Below are 13,519 nucleotides of genomic sequence, written 5' to 3'. Positions count from 1 at the left end.
TGGCTTTGAGACAAATGTAGATCAGTAGATGATCGAGTAAAAAACATGCCCAAAAAATAATGAAGAGGACCCAAATCCTTTAATGCAAAAATAGAGTCAAGATCCCTAAGAAACCGGGTCAAGAGACTGTCGAACTACGAGTAAGGATAATCATCAACATAGATCAGTATAAAAATAATGCCATGATGACTTGGAAAGATAAACAATGAGATGTTAGTCTTGGACCCAACAAAACCATACTCAAGAAGATAAGAGCTAAACCTATCAAACCAAGCTCGTGGGCCTACTTTAAACCATATAGAAAGTGCCGAAGTTTGCATACATAATTAGAATTCCAAATTTCAGAAATATTCATAGGAGGGGTATGAGTGATACCTTGAATGTCATGGTTGAAACGTTGATAACAATCTTTGGCCTTATGTCTAGCATGATCACATATCTGAAAAATAAGATGGTTACCATTCTAAGATGAGGGTTGATATGTAGGAGAACCACGATGTGGAAAAGAGTGACCACGGCCAGATTTGCCCCTCCATGAAAAATGACCCCTCAATGGCTGTCTTGGAGGCCAAATGGTGGAGGATTGGGTGCTTGCCCCCGGATTTCTACCCCTTTAACCCGTGGTTTCAGGATTGAGAACTCGGGCATTGAGTCGGCGGCAACTGTGGGCCATTCAAGTAGAGCTCGAAGGTTTAGAAATGGACCCAATGTTGGTGGATGGACCTAGTGATGACTTGACACCTCTCCTGGAGTTTAAAAGGAGAGAGAATGTTAGTCATGAAGGAATAAAAGGGGTTATTTTTGCACGTCTGTAGCTCGACGATGGAGAGTCCGATTTACGTGGTTAAGGTATCCAAACGTAGATAATTGAAAGACCTTTCATTCAAGTCAAAAATCACCAAAATAGGATTCCAGATGGGGGTCCAAACATGGACCGGTTGAGTGGCCGGTTGGGTGACACAACCCCCCATCCCTTTTCCACCTCGGGACAAAATTGGGATTCCGGGTTTTTAAACTCTATTTTAGGTTGTAACTCACCTCTAAATGCATTTTTAATGCTAGAACAAGGCTGAGGCTTGGGGAAGATTAGAAACCAAGGAGAAGAGTAGATCCCACCCAATCAAAGGTGCTCCGCGACTCAGATCATTGCAGGAACATTGAAGAAATGTGAGAATTCTTAAATCCTTCTCTTTAAACACAATTGTGTGAGGTTTCTCTTCTCTTCTTTTGTAGGATTGCAGTAGTGAAGTATGTTAGGTTTACTGGATGCTTTTGAAATTCTTGTGTTGAGGTTTCTCTTTAGTATGAGAGTTGTTGGTGCGAATCTTTGCAAAAGATTTCGTGTTTAGGCTCTCTGGAGACACCCGCAGCGATTTAGGAGAGCCAAATTTGGCGCTTTTTGATATAAATCAAATTGGATCAAATTGAAGGTACTCTTAGAACCCTTTGCTTCCAATTAGACTATCCCAAAGTTTTGTTTCGATTCGACTTTGAATTGGTGGCAAAATATTGACTTTTTGCCGAATTAGGTTTAAAACGACGAGTTTGAAGCTGGTGGTTAGGTTTGTGTTTTTGTCGGAAAATTTTGGGATATCTTTGGAAACCCAAATTGACTTTAATTTATTATTATTAATCATTTTGCATGAATAAGTTTATTTATCTTTTAGTCACTAACTTGTGGGAGTGAATTTGGGACTTCGGAAAAAGGATCAAAGTGAAAGGTGAGGATGATGTGCTATGTTGGTTAGATGGAGATTTGATATAACACTCCTTCCCTAGATACATCTCTTAGGTCGCACGTTCCATTTCCGCATTGAAAGGATTAGAGTTGATGAGAGCCTTTGGATAACTCCGCCACCCTTCGGCGAGTGGGAGATGTTAATATTAGTGGGTGGGTCCCACTACAATTTGCACCGTAGGTGGCAGCAAGATGGTTATGTAGTCTAAGATGACTACTCCTATATTTAATTGAGTCTAAAGAGGACTCTAATATTCTCTCCCTAAGATGAGTCTAAGGAAAACCCTAATTAAGGATTAGGGTTGAGGGAAAACATTATAAATAGAGGGATGGAGAACCAAACAAAAACACATGGTTTAAAATACTCTCTCATGCTCTACGAATTCTCCAAGCTAATCCTAAACCTCCATCATTGTAGTTCGCCGATTTGGAAGCGTGGAAATAACCTATAGAGTTCACAAGTTGAAAGAAGAGAAAGGGAATGCAAAGAGGCACTTCCCGTGTCTAGATCCATTGCAGAAAATCACTAAGGTAAATGATCTAAAAATATTCATTTCATTGATTTAGTTTAACAAAAAGGATTACAGTTCCTTACTAAATAGTATACTTGGTCAATGAAGAATACCCCAACTAAAAACCTGCCCAAAGAATACTGACCATTTCCGCAAAAGGAGAGAAAAACAAACTGGAAAACAACAACACCGAAGTAACAAGCTTAAGACCAGGCTAAAAAAAATCCAATATCTAGGTCTTTGCCTTGCATCACAACTCACTTCAGACTCTGTGCTTTCCTAGTATCCAAACTTACTCTTCTTATTCATCTTGTAGTTGCACCCACATTAGGGTTCCTAATAAAAACTCAGAGAGATCTCGATTTGTAAAATACTTCATGTATTGCAGATCACTGAAATTCTACTTGGGTGAGTGTTTCAGCTTCTTTATTAGTGGGTTCTGGTTTCGAAACATTCCCTAGTGTTGGTTTGAAGAATGGGTTTCTGCAAAATGCCAATTGCATGCGAAATGAAACTGAAGAGAGAGAAAGGCTGGAGATAAACTGGATATTAACATAAATTATTTTTTGTTAGATGAATGAGTCAGCCATGCAAGGGTAAGAATAGAGAGCACCTGTCATTGAACAAAAATAGTTTTTTATTTTTTATGATGGCATGGTTAATGCAAACACCTTGCAAGCTTGTTGAGGTGTCAAGCAAGGCGAGAGTAGAAATGACCTTTGTAGTGAGTTGGAGATTGGTATAGCTGCCGTTGAGGTGTCACATCTACCCTTGTGGGTAGAGGATCTCAACTCGACATTTAGTGAGTGTTGGCATTATTTACCTCCATATGGAGAACGTCCCTCAACTACAACATCATCATTCTAGAGAAAAGAACCCTGAAGTGCAGATTTTAATATTGTGTTGCCTGAACATTTTGTTGTCAATCATGAAATTATTTTTAGATGGTTTGCAATAATGGTTTTTAAATATTTTTAAATTATTTTTAATAGCAAAGGATCAAAATCGCAAAAGATGCATTGTTTTCTCATTATTTTTCAACATGAATTGAGTTATGTATTGGTAAACATGCATTGGAGAGAATGGCTTTGGTTACAAATGTTACTCTAGACGCCATTGGACTTTTCAATCAACCAAAGAGAGGAAGTGAATTTCTTGTGGTGTACAAATTAATCATGACTATATCAATATCTCTTTTCTACAATAGATATATCATTTCAGAGCAGGAGAAAAATAGACGTCTAAATGCTAACAAAAGCTACGCAGTTTGGCAATGTTATTACTTTATGATATCGACACGTAGGAAAACGAAGAAAACAAAAGTTGCCATACAAGGATGATTATTACCATTATAGGTTTAATCTATCAATGGTAAATTATTGAGTTTTTATTCCCCTCCTGTAAAGAATTTATTGCTAGTTGTATCACAACTTGTTAATTCTGACAATACTATATGTTAACTATTTACAATCTATTTAATGGTGGTGTTAACTAGTTTACATCTGACAGTGGTAATAATCGTTATGTGTGTTTTGAGCTACTAGTGATAGTTATGCATCCGTCAATAAATGGAATAATTCCATTGGGAGTAAATAACTTATTACCAACAAAGCATGCATCATGCTGGATTGCGTTGAATTCAATATACTACGGGGACATTTATTCACAATGCACAAATAATGGACATCTTTTTTTTTTTTGTGGTACGAAGCCGAAAAACTTCATTCATGAACTTGAAAGGAAATACAGACACATCAAAGGAAAGAAAGAAATACAAAAGATAAATGCATGAAAACACCAAGTTCGATCCAAACCTAGGAATGGAAATTTACCAAACGTCATACATGCAATAGACAAGGTCATCCAGGCTAAGGACTGGGTCGAGCCCAAGCCCTTAGAATAATTGTTGTAACAACCACATCAACAATTAAGCACAAGGAATACGATATTCATATCCTCCATCACAAACACCCAAAGAGGCGATACGCCACACAGGCGGACATAGACACAGATAGCGACCATGAGACTCTCGCAACAACAAAGCTTCTAGATCCACTGGAGACATTTCCAGCTCCGGTGCACAATCTTCAGACCTGCAGAATGCACTACTAAATCTCGCATCTATTAGACTTTTTTTTTTTCCCTCTCTCTCTCTCTCTCTCTCTCTCTCTCTCTCTCTATCTAATAATCAGAACCTTCCACCGATTGGGGACCAAGAGAAAGCAGAGAAAGAAACATAGATTTTTTTTTTCAATAAGCGGAAAGAGGCGTAGAGAGGGAAAGTGGCGGAGAGAACTCCTGATTTTTTTTTTCTTCTATAACTGGAACTCTTGATTTGTTTTTCTATAACCAGAAACTCATGGGACAGAGGCGGAGAGAGGGAGAGAGGGAGGCGAAGGAGCAGAGGGGCGGAGATAGGTAAGGGGAGGCAAGGGAGTAGAACAAGGGTGAAAAAATAAAACCAGAGAAAACTAAAAGAGAGGCAGAGAGAGGGAGAGAAGGGGTGAGGGAGTATAATAGGGGGAGATGGAGGTGGAGAGATAGAGGCTCTGCACCTCAAAGCTTGGCGCCGTTCAGTTTCTCGCTAGGGTTTCTGCTGAGCGGCGACATTCGGTTTGGCGCCATTCACAAATAATGGACATCTTTTAAAATGCTTAATCTTTGTAGTTTCTCGGTTGGTAATATAATACACTACAACTATTTGTCTCTTTGTTTTTTCTTTTCATTTTGTTTCTAAAGAATTCTATTGATAGAAAAAGTGGAAAGGCAAGGAAAAGAATGACTGAGGCTAGGGAAGCTTTGGAGGATTCGGGGGGGGGGGGTGCCTAGGGAGTACTTCTTCCACGTTTGAAGCTTCCTGAGGAAGCTGGTAATGGAGGTCGTGGAAATGGGGAGGGTGGAAATTGTATGCTGGAGTTGTGGGGAGTTCAAAGATGCCTGAGACTGATAATCTCCCTTCTCCTATGTAGGCTGGGTTGTATTGCAGAATAGTGATTCCTCAATAGTAATATGAATTGCTATGTAACTAGTTTCGTATCTTCTTGATTGGAGAGAAAATTTAAGATTTATAATCATGGATGAGTTGTGAGATTTCGCGAGAAAATCATAAAAATTAAGTCATGGGGTGGTGTTACACTCATTAGGGAAAGGCTTCATCATCTTCAGAGGAATTATACGTAATTCAATTTAAAGCTTGTCCATTAATTGTAAAATTTATTACTTGATGAAAGCTTTAGGATCTCATCATTGCTAGCAAGTTTTTTTTCTTTACTTTTCTCTTTTCCTTCAACTGATGTCTGTCGTGCCTTGACTACATCCTCAAAGGAGTAGCTTTATAACTATTTGAGTATATGGCTGGGCTTCACCTATAGTCCCAAGGATAGTCAAACTCTTGGCATCATATTAAGAGGCTTTGGTTTTTGCCAACTAAGCCAAACCCTCAAGGTTATTATAAGCAAGCTTAAACCATATTAGATTCATTAGGCCACTACTTTACACTCATTAGTTGGGAAAAGGTAAAACCCTCACAATTAAATTTGGAAAGAAGTGAAAATTTTCTAAAACCAGTGATTTGGTACAGGTTTTAGTCAATATACATTGGAATAATTACCTAATGGTAAAAGCATTGCATTAGGTAGAAGACACACGTTACAGTGGGTTCAAAATACACTATGAAAGAACAAAGATTTGAATGCGGGCAAGTGGTCTTACTTGTCAATGATGACATTTCGGGTTGGGATTGGGCAAAACCAAAATCCTCCCTAGTAACATAGTTGTGAACTCGGCAATCCAAAAATCAACCACCGGGTTGTACGTGCAACATTTAGAATTTGAAGATATTAAATATATGTATCCTAGTAATGAGGCAACAATGTGAGCATGGTAGACAAAGCATGCAACTTGACACTAACACATACTGGATAACTAAAGCTATCAGTGAAGTTGGAGCAGCGAAGTGCTAGTTAACATTAGTAATGGCCGACTTATAAATGGTCACAAGAATGAACAAGTGCACCACCAAATAATATTGATCCGAGTTCTGATTAGTTAAATAGATTGTTTCACCTCACTAATCCTTATGACATAATGGATGCTAAAGTCTCATATTCCTTTGACAAACCAAAGGATCATAATGAGTTCGGAAGGTTTGCATGCACTAATAGGGGAACTTTCATTTGAGAGCAAATCATACCGCATTTTTCTTTCCATAAACACTTGTTCTCGTATGTAAACCACAAAAATGAGACATGTAGTAGGCTCTTAGGTATCCGTTAGTTGATGGTACGCACATCTAATTATAGAAATATATGAATCCCTAAATGGTATATAGATAACTCAACTCCTAGAAAGATCTGAATCCAAAATTGGTAAATAACTACTAAATGACAACAACGGTACAACTCAAAATATATAATTATGCTCCAAGGCAACTGAAATATCTAAACTTCTCAGATCATTGAGTTCATAGGTGCATATTTGCGGTATAAGTCTCTGCTAAACTCTTTAATGGTGCCTTGTAAAGTAGACTGGTCTAACCTTCCAAAAGAAATCCAATAGAGGGTATAAACCCAATTGATAAGATAGTCATGCAAGCATCAGCTAGCAACCCATCACTGCACAGTTTTGCACAAACCCAACTAATTGCTCTCTGGCGGAAAGAACATCCCAGTCTGGTCCCTCATTCCCATCCTCAGGACACCACGAATGCACCATGAAAACACCATGAAAAGTTCCTGGATGTGCAGCAACGAAAAGCAACTTGTCATCACATGCCTTAAATGCTACACCCCAACCATTGATAGAGCAAGCTCTGACTGGCAATCTCTTCACAATATTCCATGTATTATTGGTTTTATCATATTTGTTCACGACATCTGTAGTTACATCAGCAGCATAAAGCTGATTATTAACCACTGCCACGAGAGGAGGAGACGTCATAGGTCCACCATGCCAACCAGGGATCATGTCAGTTATCCTCTTCCATGTTCTTGTCTCTAAATTGAACTCTTCACCACAAGTTAAACGCCCATGTTGACCGTCAACTCCTCCAATAACGTAGAACTTGCTGTCCATGAAGAATCCTGCACAAAGTCTTCGAGCCAAGAACATATCTGGCAAACTTTCCCAAGAACCCAATTCGGAATTGAAAAGCTCAGCAGATTTCTAAACACAGCCATTCTGGTTAATTCCTCCAGCAACAATGGCAATTTCTCCTAAGCTACCCGAAGCAAACAAGCATCGGGGATTATTCATTAATGGGCCCTTAGACCATTGATCATCAAGCAAGCTGTACTTCCATATGGCAAACCCTAAAAGTTCCCAACCAAAAACAAGGAGTTCGGTTCCTACTGCAAGAGATTCTTTGTCTCCATGTGTGAAGCAATAATCACATGGAATTATAGGTAACCTCATCCACCTACGTCTTGCAGGATCAAAAGCTTCCCAGGGCACATCACTACAAGTTAGATAAACCCATTGTTCAATAACACCCATCTGCCGCCTCAACTTGTAAAGAAGCCCAGTAGAAATCAACGCATTAATCTTTTTATTCACAGATGCAAGATTTGGGTAATCTGATCTGTTTGCCCAAATAAGAACATCCATTGCAATGTCATCATAGAGACCTGGTATAACATCACCTGATGATTGACCCGTAGAATCTCCACCAGATCCTTGGGCAGCCATGGCCGGTGATTTAGAAATAGGTATTTCCTTTTCCTTCTCTGCCTCTTGAGTGTATCGTTGACCCATCGATAACTCTCTAATAGATACAAAGACAAATTAGAAGACAAACAATAACTCATATGTCACAGCATGAGCAAGAGAAGTATCAAAGCAAAGATAATGGATGAATCTGACCAATGGTTAACAGATGACAAAAACTGAATAGAGAATTGAAATGGTATTGCATGCATCATGATACAATCAGAGGAAAAATAAATTAATCTGAACAAGGAACCAAAGGGAATTCACGATCTGCATACGAACGAATTACGAAACTACATCAATCTCAAATGACACGTTTTCAACTAAAGAAGCATTATGAAAGTGGCGAGATGAAAATACCTGAAGAAAATGAAACGGATTAATAGCTTGGATATATATATAGGAATATCTCAAGAGGGAGTCCCTTCAACAAAGCCAACAAAATGCTCTGAACCTCAAACCTCGTAAACTACCTGAAAATTTCTGAAACCCAGAAATTGCCGACAAGCAGATCCAGAGAAAGACCAAACAGTTCCGGTGTAAAAGAAAAAACTTTAATACCCAAAAAGAAATGGCACTAATGCACGGTCGCTCAGGAATGTACTGCGGTATATATCAACGCAATCTCTACATAACAGTTCACCGGAAAACAATCATTAATGCATGTTCTGGCGGATTCTTTCAGCTACACAGCATTGCCAGATCTAATCAAAGAGAGGGAAGTTCAAACTTCAGAGCGTCTCTTCTTACGTCTAAGAACTTCTTCTGCTTCTGCTTCTCTATCACTCTCACTCTTTAAGAACGAGTGTTTTTCAGAATTTTGCTTTTCAAAATTTGTTTTAACTGCATGCTTGCGCAATTGGAAACCGTAAAAAGGGGGAATAGGGTAAGATGGAACGGCGAAAAAGTGAAGAAATCCTAAAGCTAGCAAGAAGTAATTAATGGTCATCTACAACCCAGCTTTTTTCCTTTTTAGAACTGAGATAACCCTGGCCAGCTTAGCGCATCTTGACCCATTTTTTGTCCAAGAATAAATCCTAGGAGGACAGTCTTAGCTTTTTGCATCCTGGTATAATCTCCCGCAGAGAGAAATTGAGTTCTTCCTTCATTTCTGAACATTTAATGGATTTATGATCGTTGCTTCTCTTCCTTCATAACCGTCACCCCAATGTTTCTCTTTTCATTTCTATTGCGGTTCAATTAAAACCCAGAAAAAAGAATCATTGATGACAGCCCAGGGACACATATGCTTTCAGTAGTATCCAAAGCTTTCCTATTCTTATTCATCTTGTAGTTGCACCCATATTAGGGTTCCTCATAAAAGCGTAGAGTGAGATCTGGGTTTGTAGAAAACTTCATGTACTGTAGATCAGTGAAATTCCTTTTGGGTGAGTTTTAGATTTTCAGTTAGTGGGTTCTGGATCTAAAGCATTTCTTCGTGTTGGTTGTAAAGAATGGACTTCCGAAAAGTGCCAATTGAGTGCTAAATGAAACTGAAATTTATAAAGACCGGAGATAAACTCGACATTAACAAAATTCTCTTTTGTTCGATGAATTTGTCAGCCATGGAAGGGTAAGAATAGAGAGTAACTATCATTCAGCAACAAAAGTTATCTCTGAAACTGGGGTTAATGTAAACAAGTTGCTAGTGTGTAGAGGTACCAAGCAAGTCCAGAGTCGAAATGACATTGCAAAGAGTTGGGAGATTAGTACAGTTGCCGTTGAGGTGCCACTTCTACCCTCACGACTAGAGGATTCCAACTCCCCACCTAATGGGCGTAGGATAATTTCCGTCCAGATGGAGAACGTCCTTGTGCCAAAAAAATTAAAAAAGTAAAAATAAAAAACATAAACATGCGGATTTTAATATTTTGAGTCGATATTTTGTGTGTATTTTTTTCTCTTTTAATGCAAAGAAGCTTTGAATGCAAAAAAATCTTGTGCGGCATGGACATTTTGTTGTCAACCATTCAAATCTTGGCACATATGCAATAGAATATTTCCAAAGGTTACGCTTTGTTTTATCATTGGATGTATCTTACTGTTCATGCAACGAGTTTTAAGTGGTCAGCAATAGTAGTAGTATGAAACCAAAAATAGCATAGTGATCAAAATTCCAAAAGATGTATTGTTCTCTCATAATTTCTCAACAAGAATTGAGTTATGTGTTTGAATAATCAAAATACCCTAGCTACGAATGCTACTCTAGATGCTACAAGACTTGTCAATCTATCAACGAGGGAAAGTGAGTTTCATGTGATGTACAAATTAAGCGTGACTATACTAATGTCTCTTTTTCTACAATGGGGGATAAATGTATCATTTCACACAGTAGGAGAAAACTAACTGCGTAAATGCTAACAAAAACTACATAGTTTCACAACGCAATTCTAAAAAATGAAACATCACTAATAAAATATCATTTAATATAACCCAATTGAAAAAACATATCATAACTTAGCCTATATCTTGCTTCTTACAATAAAAAACATATCCATGAACTGAAATTAAATGCACGAGATAAATAAACGAAATACTGTCAAAGCAAATTTTGGAGCAGAATTTGAAGCTTTTTTACATAGTTTAGAGTTGGCTTGCACTCTGAAATTTCCTTGTTTTTGAGTGTAATGTGACTCCACTATAGTTGTGGAAAATTTTTGGTCTTCAGGCATTCTTGAACTTAACTCAGTGGAAAATCTTTCACTGCTACAAAGAGATGAACACGGAGTCGATTTCTTGGCTGGTTCAACCTCAAGACTAGAAGTTTTTGATTTAATTCACGTTGGTCAGCCATGATTAAGAATGAATTAGAAGTGGCATCCTCAATATTGTTTTAAATAACGAGTGACCACAAATTTACATCTTGAGGTTTCTGTAAGATTGGGTGTATTTGCGGCCAAGTATTATTGCGGGATTGAGGGTTTGAGGTCCCTCTTAACCTGTGTATTATTGTATGACACTTATTATCATTTTTTTCGCCTTTAATTCAAATAGCTTTTAGCCAAAACACACACTACCGTTCATATGACAACCATGCATGAAAAATGGATGAGGTTTCTAAACACCAACAATTACTATTGTCATGAGAAAACTTCATACTATAATCAGATACACTGGATTCTACTTTTTCATCTATTTTATTAATACAATTGATTTTTGTCGGAAAAACAAAAACAGGTTATGTAGACTCTGCACAGACGGAATAAAGAAACTACCATCATTAAATAGCTGTGGTACATTTAATGGATTTTCGTTCATGACCGCTATTATGAAATGGTAACCACTGTTGGATGGAGAGGTAATTTGGTACTTAAAACTTGTTAAGTTTTTCATTTTTATTTTTTATTGTTTTTAAATGAAAATAAAATATTAAAAAACGACTTATCAAGATTACAAATATTAACCCCGGTTGAATTAAAATTTTCAAAAAAAAATAAAAATAAAATAAAATAAAACCTTCTTTCACATAAATCCAAGCCCTATTCCTTTGTTTCTCTTTGCCGTGAACCAAAAACTCTTCTAGTTTCCTCAAGGTCTCCGTGTTGGATCTTTCTTTTGTTCTCTTATGACGGAATAGGGACTTAGGATTCAAAAACACCCACAAAAACAAGAACAAGATGGAGAGAGTGTAGGAAATATGGGGGAACTTGAAGAGAAAGAAAGAGGGTATGGGTGATTGGAGCAACATCTTGAATCAGAATAAATTGAGGTTAAACTAATCCACGATATTAGTGATAAAATGTATTGACCATGCAGAGACACAAATAGCGGGTAAAAGATGAATACAACATCTACAATTGAGATGGAGTGCATTCACTGGAAGACAAACAATGAAATCAAAATTTCGATCAAATAAAAATGAAGCACAATTGAAGTAAGTTAAAAGAAAAAAGTGAGAATAATAATAAGAGATTGAGGAAAAGATAATACATTCGGTTGTAAAATTTCAAGTTTCCGAGAAGGTTGGAAGAAAGAAGTAAACGTAGTTCAGTGTTTTCATTAAGAAGTTTGAACCGAATAATGTGCACCGGTTCAAATCGAAGAAGGAAACTGACCACTAACGAAAATAGAGGGTAGCCTGGGTATTTAAGAATATCAAGGGAGAAGAGAGGAAAAAGTTTGGTTTCCTAGAGGAATCAGATGCAACAGTTTGTGCAGAGCAGTGATAAGAAATTTTCCCATAAACAAACATGAATTCGATTTCTCCCTAATGTGTTTCTTCTTCTTTGTTTTTTAATATCATTTCTTGGAATGTAATTGGAGATATATGAGCAAAACTAATGCAAAATAGCGGATGTTAGTGTGAATCATGATAGCATGAGCAGGAGAGCTTCAAATTCATTTTTATGTTCTTTTTATTATGTAAAGTTCACATTTCCATCTGCTGGGTGTAGAAATATCATTGAGAATAAAACCGTGACAGACTTTCATGTAAGCCCATGATAGGAAGGGGCCTTGTTGACGATATTTGTGCTCTATGAAAGAAAAAGAAAAGAAACAGGTGGTTGGCTCTCATGTTTATATTCACTCCCTGGTATGATATGTCACTTTAAAATACTAAAAGTAGTTTAGAATTGTACTAGACTAAGTTGTTTGAATTTGTGAGACCTATTTAGCATTTTGAAATTATATTCAAATTTTTTGATTTATTGGAACCTAAATCACCATGAGCAATTGATTGAAATTGATTATATACAGTCCTAGTGTTTAGGTTTAGGACTGTAGATAAACTGTAGATCACTGAAATTCTTCTTGGGTGAGTGTTTCAGCTTCTTTATTAGTGGGTTCTGGTTTTGAAACATTCCCTGGTGTTGGTTTGAACAATGGGTTTCTGCAAAATGCCAATTGCGTGCGAAATGAAACTGAAGAGAGACAAAGGCTGGAGATAAACTGGACATTAACATAAATTAATTTTTTTGTTAGATAAATGAGTCAGCCATGCAAGGGTAAGAATAGAGAGCACCTGTCATTGAACAAAAAGAGTTTTTTTATTTTTTTTATTTTTTTTATTTTTATGATGACATGGTTAATGCAAACACATTGCAAGCTTGTGGAGGTGTCAAGCAAGGCCAGAGTAGAAATGACCTTTGTAGTGAGTTGGGAGATTGGTATAGTTGCCGTTGAGGTGTCACATCTACCCTTGTGGGTAGAGAATCTCAACTCGACACTTTGTGAGTGTGGGCATTAGTTACTTCCAGATGGAGAACGTCCCTCAACTACAACATCATCATTCGAGAGAAAAGAACCCTAATCATGCAGATTTTAATCTTGTGTTGCCTGAACATTTTGTTGTCAATGATGAAATTATTGCACATAAGCAGTAGAATATTTTTGTTAAATATTGGATGTGTTGTACTGTTCATGTGACGTGATTTAAATGGTCAGCAATAGTGGCAGAGTGACAGTTTAATAACAAAGTATCAAAATCCCAAAATATGAATTGTTTTCTCATTATATTTTGACATGAATTTAGTTATGTGTTTATAAAAAAGCATTGGAGAGCAATGACTCTGGTTACAAATGCTACTCTAAATGCTATTGGACTTTTCAATCAGCCAAAGAG

At 37.3% G+C, this 13,519-nt stretch overlaps 1 pseudogene; it reads right to left on the bottom strand.

Moving 5' to 3' along the window:
- Positions 1-6,849: 6,849 nt before the first annotated feature.
- LOC149016606 (F-box/kelch-repeat protein At5g60570 pseudogene) lies at positions 6,850-8,001 on the bottom strand (annotated as a pseudogene).
- Positions 8,002-13,519: the final 5,518 nt, after the last annotated feature.

This window comes from Hakea prostrata, chromosome 5 (assembly GCF_041222555.1).
Source record: "Hakea prostrata isolate BN-2017 chromosome 5, UWA_Hpros_2, whole genome shotgun sequence".
Taxonomy (NCBI): domain Eukaryota; kingdom Viridiplantae; phylum Streptophyta; class Magnoliopsida; order Proteales; family Proteaceae; genus Hakea; species Hakea prostrata.
This window is presented reverse-complemented; position numbering and strand designations above follow the sequence as displayed.